This window comes from Danio rerio, chromosome 18, assembly GCF_052040795.2.
Source record: "Danio rerio strain M-AB ecotype USA chromosome 18, GRCz13ab, whole genome shotgun sequence".
Lineage (NCBI taxonomy): Eukaryota > Metazoa > Chordata > Actinopteri > Cypriniformes > Danionidae > Danio > Danio rerio.
This window is the reverse complement of record NC_141038.1, coordinates 11182348-11192500: the sequence shown is the minus strand read 5'-3', so window position 1 is coordinate 11192500 and position 10153 is coordinate 11182348. Positions and strand designations below refer to the sequence as shown.

Genomic DNA, 10153 nt, shown 5'->3' with positions numbered 1-10153 from the left:
TGCTTGCTGAAAAAAAAAAGCTTACCAAAACAAGTTTATTGCGTTGGTAGATGACCTAATTATAGCACAAAAGGTCATGATGTGTCTCCTTTAAGAATGAAGTCATGAAGCAGTTGCAGAGAATATAGGCTTGTAAGGGTAATTTTTTATTTTTTAAGATTAATTGCTGAAGTTGAATTGCTGGATTCAACTAATCTGCAAAGAAAGATTAGTTGACAGGTATCATAACAAATAAAATACTAAATGTATTACTTTATTGTATATGCATGTTCAGAGTAAACAAATGTTCAACTAATTTAAATGGCAAAAAAAAAAAGTATAAATAGGTAACATTCATTCGTTCATTTTCCTTTGGCTTAGTCCCTTTATTAATCAGGGGTCTTTACAGCTGGATAAACTGCCAACTTACAGAATTCAGCATATGTTTTATGCAGCGGATGCCCTTCCAGCCGCAACCTAGCAATGGGAAACACCCATACACTCTCACATTCACACTCATACAGCTTATTCAATTCACCTACACCGCATGTTTTTGGACTGTGGGGGAAACCGGAGCACCTGGAGGAAACCCACACAAACACAGGGAGAACATGCAAACTCCACACAGAAACGCCAACTGACCCAACTGGGGCTTGAACCAGTGACCTTCTTGCCACCGCACCGCTAAATAGGTAACAAATTACAATAAAGTCTCATTGGTAAATGTTTGTAAACGGATTAAAATTACAGGGAGAAAAAGCCACTTACAGTTTTATTACAGACACTATGTTAATATGTGATTCCTGACCACAGAACCACAGGTCGTAAGGGTCCATTTTTCGAAATTGAGACATTAAATTGTGAAACTAAATAAATAATTTTTTTCATAGATTTTCATAGATGGATATGACAAGATTTGACTTTTACAAAATTGCTTTTAAAATTGTCAAAATTAAGTGCAATATTAATAAAAATAAATAAATAAAATAAAAAAAGTGTATGTGTGTGTTTGTATTATTAGATTATAGGTTAATCAGGATATATAGCTGAAGACAGAATTACCCCCCCCTCCCCCAATTATTATTATTTTTTAAAAATATTTCCCAAATGATGTTTAACAGAGCAAGGACGTTTTCACAGTCTGTCTGATAATACTTTTTTTTCCCGGAGAAATTCTTGTTTGTTTTATTTTGGCTAGAATAAAAGCAGTTTTTATTTTTTTATGAATCATTTTAAGTTCAAAATTATTAGCTCTTAGCAATTTTTTTTTCAGTTGTCTACAGAAGAAACCATCGTTATACAATAACTTGCCTATTTATTCTAACCTGCCTAGTTAACCTGATTATACCCACAGTAGTTAAGCATTTAAATGCCACTTTAAGCTGTACAGAAGTGTTTTGAAAAATATCTAGTCGAATATGTTTTAATGTCATCATGACAAAGATAAAATAAATATATAAGTTATTAAAACTATTATGTTTAGAAATGTGTTGAGGAAATCTTCTCTCCGTTAAACAGAAATTGAAAAAAAAAAAAAAAACACGGGGGCTAATAATTCTCACTTGAACTTTATATCTTTATATAATCCAAAATAAAAGTTTGTTTTAACATAATATACGTCACAAACACACTACAATCCCATCACCCACGGACTACAAATTCTGTCACACACACACACACACACACACACACACACACACACACACACACACACACACACACACACACACACACACACACACACACACACACACACACACACACACCATCCCCATTCTCAGACTATCCATTCTAAATAGTATTTGAAAATAGAATTAGTTTGTCCCAAATCGTAGTATGTTGAAAAGAGTATGGCAAAGATTTGGTTTACTATTTATTAAAATTTAAGTGTAGAAGTGGCCATACTCTAACCACTGATATTACCTGCAGTACATTGCGTGTTGGACGTGAATTCGATTAGAACTACGTGTGTAGAGTGCTGACGTTTGCCCTGCGCACTCACGGTTTTTTAAGAAACTTCTTTGGTGCGTCAATCTTGTCAATGCTATTATTCAAAAAGGTAATGATTCGCACTCATCAAGTAATTGCTCACATTTGTGTGTTTTAATCACCTGAAGAATGTAAAAATAAAAAATAAAAACAGTATGTAGCAATTACTTGATGAGTGCGTATCATTAACTTCTCGATTAGAACTACAAACGCCGGTGAAAAGTGTAAATAAACCACAAACATGATGGACGCACGAGACCAACCATCAAATAGAGGGGTTTTGGTAAAGATGTTTGTATGACTGTTAATTAATATATAGCCCACTGGAACATATTTAAATTGTGTTTTCCATGTTTTAACAATACTGACCTTATATTAAGATGCGTTTGGACATTAATGTCTGAATGCATAATTGCATCCATGGGAAAAAAAAACGCACAGAGTGACCAGGGGCCTCATGTATCAACGCTGCGTACGCACAAAAACTTTGCGTACGCCAGGTTTCACGCTCAGAATCGCTCACGTTTGGATTTACTAACAATGAACTGAACGTGGGAATGTGCGCAGCTTCACGGCAGCTTTTTTGGCAGACGTACGCACATTTTTTGTGCGTGTCTGTTTTATTTCCATTGGCGACTCCTAGAGGCAGTTGTGTTAAATTCCTCTCTACAAAGTGTCTGAGCCTTGCAATGGCAGCTGTATGAGACGGGTTCAGCAGGTATATAAGGTTTCCATACCATACAGTTGACCAGCTAAACATTAAAGCGCAATTTGCAGCGGTCGCCTGTTTTCCCAATGTAATCTGAGCTATCTACTGCACGCACATTGCTATAAAGACACTGTCTGAAGATGAATTTGCATGCGTGAATCAGAAACATTTCCATTCAATAAATGTGCAAATAAAATATGATGCTTATTGATATGAACTTATTGATGATTCCTACTTGTCTTTCTCGTGATAAATAGTTGGCAAAATCTGATATGTAGCGGGGAAAAAACAAGAAAGAGTTCATCAGACGCTGGATTCGAGCCGAGTTCATGCTCGAACGTATCAATTCATGATCACATGCGTCTTACGAGCGCGCCACTGAGACTGTTAAGCGTCCTGCAACATTTTACAGATATAAACCACACTATTTCTTTTATTAATGCACTCAGTGCGATGTTCAGACCCAACTGTGTTGACCGCATCAGCTAAACTCTCCCACTCTATTCTCTACTCTACTCTATAAATCTTTTTTTCTTTTGTTGTTAATTCCGGAGAACAAACTTGCAAATAACACCGCTTTTCTCCGGTCTACCTCCGAAAGCAGCACCTCCAATTCACATTCTGTTCAAAGTTTCTCTTTTTGCTTGCTTTTGCCATTGCTTTTTCGTTGGGTTTTGCCATTAGCATAGTCATTAGCATATTCATACGGGGGCAGAGGCAGGGAGGGGTTTTGTGCTCGTGCATGTTGCGCTCAGTTTCACGTTCATTCAGATGTACAAAAGAATATGCGTGAGATTCGGCGTACGCAGTGTTTCATACATCTGAATTTTTTTCTGCGTACGCACATTTACAGCTTTGTGGGTACGCAATGTTTTAGTAAGATTTCCACGCAAGTCTTCGTACATGAGGCCCCAGGTGCAAACAGCCCCAAGATGCATTCTGTGTGAATGGCTCCTCAGCTGTTCCACTACGGTGGTTTTTTTTTTTTTTTTTTTTTGCGCCAAACTCCAGTGACTGCCACATCTGGACTGACTGTATTTGTTATGGAAGTGCATAAACCATGACGCACATACCGTGAAGGTTAGGGACGACTATACTGTATGTACCATTAAACCCCTAGTTTTCTACCCCTAGATGCGGTCAAAAGTGGTCAAGCTCAACATGTTTAGAGCCCATCAATACTTGTATTTAGCATCCCTCACTTGACAAAACTGCATCTTAACAGCAGGTGTAAACTGGGCCAGAGAGACGTCGGCATCATTAATGTGACTGTGGGATCAGGTGTCTGTGCTCTGCTGAATGAGCTGGATGTCACAGTGTCTGCTGAATGAACCGATGAGTCACGCTTCGATTAGTTGCTCCAGCGTTGACTGAATATTTAATTAACGGTTGAAATTATCACGGCGGAGGCCCCCGTGACTAACTGCTCTCAGCATACGGCGGGTTATAAATAGAGGAGTAGCACACACTGATCATCCACACAGCAGACGAGAGTGCATTATAACGCCAGTGAACTCGTCCTGTCGTGTCACGCAGCTCCCCGGAGAAAAGGCTTTACCGCTCTGGGGTCGCTCAATTATTGCTTAGGAGACGTTGAGATGTTTTTAATTATGTTTAAGAGAAGTATTTCTCAGTTGCTCCTTTTAAAACAGCTGCGGAAAAATTAAAATAGAAATCCTGGAGTGAAAAACTGAACTAATTAGAGCATTTCAATAAAAAAAAAAATGTTAATATTTGTCTCAGCAAAAGTAAGGCCAATATGATGCATCATTAATTAAATGCACATGGAGCTGCACATATTTTTAGCCCAGGCTAATTGGAAATACATGTTGTAGTGTACATTTTTGCCACACATAAAATATTTTGCTCCTGGTACGTTTTGTTGCACATTTAAAATGAGAAATTCACTAGAGGGCGCTGTCTTCCTGTTTGTGAATCTGAAATATTTTACTTAGGGTACGTTTTGTTTTATGTTTTAGATACACGTCCTTCTTGTACATGTCCACGAGAAGGAAGGCTTAAAATCATTATTTCTTGTGCAGCCCGGCCCCAAATGTGGTTGAGTACCACTGTCATAGCGTACATTTTTGCCAAACATAAAATATGTTGCTCTGGGTACATTTTGTTGCACGTTTCAAATGAGAAATCCACTAGAGGGTGCTGTCTTCATGTTCATGAGTCTGAAATATGTTAGTTAGGCTACGTTTTCTTGTATGTTTCAGGTACACGTCCTTCTTGTACATGTCCACAAGAAGGAAGGCTTATCATAAAGACCGTTCATCACCTATAACACAACACAATCAACCCAGCTGATCGGTCAGTTCTTGTCAGCCGCAGTGTGCTTCCGGCTTTCATTCAAATGTGTGAGTCTGGAAGGGGTGAGCACAAGCCGCGCACCTCCATCGGAAATAATGAACTTGTGCGAACTGTAGAAAAGGTGCGATATGCGAACAGCAACAACAAGGCCGCCGTCATTTGTGATTTCCAGCAGTTGATCTTCTTGCATAGGCATGGTGGATTCACCAAATTTTGTTGACAAATGGGTTGTGGATTTTTTTCTTGGCATTTCGCAGGTCCTACATCGGGGCTATTTCTCTTAGCAAAGAAACTTTCCAAAGACGTCTGTTTCTTACTCATTTTGCTGCTTATGGGTTAAATTTAGGCGTTCAAGCAAACAGGATGTAAGAGAATACAGTCATGATAAATAGTATTTATAAATCATTTAGACTCAGATAACAAACAAAACAGAAAAAAATCATTATTTCTTGTGCGGCCCGGCCCCACAAGCACATTGCTCTGGGTACATTTTGTTGCACGTTTCAAATGAGAAATCCACTAGAGGGTGCTGTCTTCATGTTCATGAGTCTGAAATATGTTACTTAGGGTACGTTTTCTTGTATGTTTCAGATGCACTCTTTCTTCTACATGTCCATGAGAAGACGGGGCTTATCATACAGACCGTTTATCACCCATAACACAACACAATTAACCCATTTAATCCCATTTTATTTTTTTTAGGAATATACAATTTAACTCCTTAGGCCTCTCTAAAACACAGGGTTGGTTAAATAAGGCATCATACTTTGATGAGTCTCAATATGATAATTATATCTTTAAATTACAATTATTTTTTTAAACTATGCAATTTCTACGTTTAACCTCTATCATTTTATTTTATTATTTAAATAGAAATCAACCCAAGCTCATTTCTGGAGAGCAAATATGTCCCAGGTGATACGTTCTGTTGCAGTTTATGTTTTTGCGAATCCAGCTGAGGCCGCTGTGTACACTTTTTGAGATCTCAAATTTCTCTCGCGAGTGACAATCGTGCTTGCTTTTCTCGTGTAAATCCACCAAAGGCCGCTGTCAACTGACTGACCGACTGAATGACTGACCAATCGACTGACCCACCCTCCTTCCCGAAACTCAATCGATAGTTTTGTCAAACAAAACAGTTGACCAGCGTCCATCCATTTCCCTAAACCCAAACGCCAGTGTTGTCAAAAGCAATCTAGAAAAAGAATAGCCCTCGCAGCTACCTTATTTTTACGACATTTATTTACCTATTTTTTATTTTATTTTTTGTTTCTTGTCTTACCCGCTTTCTGGAACCATTTGGCCAGACTCGAACCCCACCATCCCGGTCAAGTCTGCTCCAGGTCAGAAGTCCGCCAACGTACATGGCGAGCTACTGGGCAAACTGGTAACAGTGGAAAAGCCATCCATAGGTAAGCAATCAGCTGTGAGGCCAGAAGAGGAACAGCATCATACCGCCCCATAGCGTTCGTTTTAAAGACAAAATGCAGCTATTCGTACCTCTAGCTACATCATTTGCGATCTCCAGAAATGTATATAGGGCTACGTTTTCAAAATTAGCCTATGTTGTTAGAAATTGTTGTGGGAGCATGGAGACATACATTTTTATACGAAAATAACAGCAAAATTACAGCTAACCATTGTGACTGTAAAAATAAGGATCTTATGAAAAAACAGTTTGAGATATTTAACAAAAAATAAATAAATAAATAAATAAATGTTTCTTTATAGTACAACTCTTGAATAGAAGTAATAACTAAGATATGGTTTTAAAAGAGATTCCAAATGCAGATATTTGAGTTCAGATAGTATATGGTCACATATACAGATAGTCACATTAGAATGATATTTTCTTTTCTTCATCTCCAACCGGAGGAATATCCACATTTATTTCTTCCAGAAATCCACCTCTTAAAACCAGAATGACCTCGAGGGACCAATTTAAAGCGGTAATCTTATGCTCCCCGTTCAAATTGTTTGTCATGCAGCAGGTCAATTGCACTAGTCAATCATTTCCTATGAAAATCCGGCCTCCAGATGAGTCAATATAAATGATGAATCACGTAATATCCCCCAACAGTTCAGCAGAGCCTTAATGAGCGTCAATAACCTCGATCCAATATTTGTCTTCATAAATAACCTATCAAATATTTATCCGGACAATGGCTGGAATTAGAGATACTTCAGCTGACCGGCAAAGAGAAATAAGGACTGGTTTATCATAATACGTCACATTTCTTTTCTTTTGCCTTCGCTATAAATGTCACATTTGCATGGATATTCACCATCTATAATGATTACGGCTCTTATGTTAAGACAAAAGGCTGAATATGACATTACCTTTTAAAAAAAAGGAGCAAGCATGCCTTTTTTTATTACTTGTCTTGGTTCAGGCAATGTTTTATTATGAATATTAATGCAATTTAAAAATTCCAAATATTTTAATTAGGGACTTTGCAGGGTTCAGGCTTTGCAGTTAATGGTGTAATTATTTGCTCTGGTAATGATTTGATTTAATTCCAATTATTTTCCATGCAAATTTGGCTAATTTAATAACAACGTTATTTGGGTGAGATTTTTTTTCCCTTGGATTGAAAAATAATAATAATAATAATGCATACGCAGTACTTGGAGTATTGTTATAAATTGATTCATATTAACACTGTTTCAACAACACCTTAAATTGAACAGATTTCAATTATGGATGACCATGCATTAATGCACTTTAAATAAAATTAATTTAGCACAGCACCATTAATAACTACTTCAAAACCAGATTATATATAAATAATATAATAATATATAATAAAATATTTATCTTATTTCTTTCTCGATTTTGCAGCAAAATTAAGGATATAAATATTTATCCTGATAACAATTTCATTACATTTATAATACAAGTTTGGTACATCATGCAATAATTTGTTAAACATTTAAAAGTGTTTTCATACTTGTTCCGAATGCCTGGTCCGAACCAAAGACTATAGAAAACACAAGACATGAGAATCGTATAGTTTTGAATGGGAGAAATTGTAACAGTCAACAATGTGAATGAAGCACCGCCTACTAGTACAGGAGCCAATCAGCAATCGCTATAGACTGATGAATCTCCAGTGAAGGAGGCTTGAACCAGCCATGAATTTCCAAAGATTTTGTGTGATTCGAACATTTAGAAATTAAACTAAAGACACAGTTGTTGTGTAATTCTTATGGTGATTCTGAATATGTAATGTGTTCGTAAGCTTGGCAAGCAATTTTGGTAGAATTTGATGTTTCCCCATTCAGACAGAAGGCCTGAGCATAGTGGCGTTTCAAAGATGGCCGTTGAGTGAAATGACTTGCCTTAAAGGGATTTTGTTCAAACCCAAGTTCAATAGTCGCCCCTCGGCTGGCTTTTGTTTACACTATCTTTTTACCCCGGTACGCTTGCATCATCAAGCTGCTGTTTTGTGTACAGCTGTTGCTAGGTGAAGTGCATGAAAGCAAAGCGCCAAAGTGGAGACGTCCGCATTTCAAGGTCATTCTGCTTTTACTGAATCTTTTGGTTTTGTAATAAAAAAAAACGTTAAAAGCGTTCCGAACCTTACGCGATGTCTGCAAAGTCGTTTTTAGTAGAGACAAACAGACATTATTACAGACATACACACACGAATGAATGCTATGAAAATGATAGTTTGTTGTACAGTTGGAGGTTCACTTTTATTATTTGGTACAATTGCATTCATATCAGAGATGAACCGTACTGTAAGTTCGCACAAATCGTATCCCGGACCACCTCTTTCAGGCTGACTCGGGTACATTTCATGGGTGCGCACCTGAGTTCAGAAGACAATGTTTACACCCGCTAAACGAACCGTACTCTGAGGTCAAACTAACCCAGGTGCGAACCAAAAGTGCTAGTGTGAAAGCACTCTAAGTAAATACTTATAATCATTACATACTAGAATCCAAATAAAATTTATACTAACTAGGGGTGTCCTGATCAGGTTTTTTTCCCTCGAGTCCGAGTCATTTTATTTTGAGTATCCACAGATACGAAAACATATAAAACATAGTACATATAAGTACATATAAAAAAGAATAAAGAAGAGCAAAGAATCAGATCCAGGATGTTCATTATTTTTATTTTAATTCACCTTGTTTTAACTGTGAGGTAGCTTGAACAATCAAGTAATAAATAACATAAATTCTTCACTTTTGGACTTTAGTGCAACAGTTAATATAAAATAATCTAATATAAAAACATATACTGTAGCACCTCAATTTAAAACACCAGAGAGGCAAATCCTAAGTTTACATATCTCACAGTTTGCTATGACAATGTTATCAACATCAGATTTATAACACCTCCATAACATACTTGCGCTTTCTGCTTCAAGCTTCTTCTGTGTTCTACTTTTCCAGCATTTAACCAATAGCGTGCGCTCCTGTTTCTGTGTGAAGTCAAGAAAGAGGTCTAACTCTGTGCCACCGCATAACTTTAAATGTGTTAAAAAATAATCAGAATATATATAAATAAGTCTATTTATTCGAGTTCTGATCGGGAGTTACCTCTGATTCTGATCGAGCCTAAAACCGCGTGATCAGGCCTGATTTACATTCATGTGATCGGATCTGGACATCCCTAATATTAACTTTTATTAACTTTTTAATTTATTAATACTGGGATAATTATGAATTACTGCAATATGTTAAAAGAAATAACTGAATATATCAGTTATCTTGATTGTCAGTTACCCCCCCCCCCCCCCCCCCCATTAAAATATTCAGAATATAAATAATAAAAAATAAATTTGGGGTTATGTTATATTTAAGTTTTATATATTTGTGCTCTGTAAACAATTATATTTATTTTTTCTAAATATTAAATATACATTGGCCATGCATCAATAATATTAAATAAATACATAAATAACTTTAGTAAGCGGGTATTGTAGTTTCAATTAGTATTTTGAATGTGGGGCGACACGGTGGCTCAGTGGTTAGCACTGACAGCAAGACGGTTACTGGTTCAAGTCTCGGCTGGGTCAGTTGGCATTTCTGTGTTCTGAGTTTCCCCCACAGTCCAAAGACATGTGGTATAGGTGAATTGGGTAAACTGAATTGGCCTTAGTGTATATGTGTGTATGGGTGTTTCCCAGTGCTGGGTTGCAGATGGAA

The 10153-nt window shown here is 37.0% G+C and overlaps 1 protein-coding gene and 1 long non-coding RNA gene across 8 annotated transcripts in view; both read right to left on the bottom strand.

Moving 5' to 3' along the window:
* The window catches only part of cacna2d1 (calcium voltage-gated channel auxiliary subunit alpha2delta 1), a 229478-nt gene that overhangs the window by 103465 nt on the left and 115860 nt on the right, over positions 1-10153 (bottom strand). The gene's annotated exons all lie outside the window — the stretch shown is intronic.
* Positions 3569-7289, bottom strand: LOC147832752 (uncharacterized). The gene is made up of 2 exons (XR_015514742.1): positions 5514-7289; positions 3569-4827 (listed from the first exon to the last, which is right to left on the bottom strand). It is a non-coding gene; the product is annotated as an uncharacterized LOC147832752 (long non-coding RNA).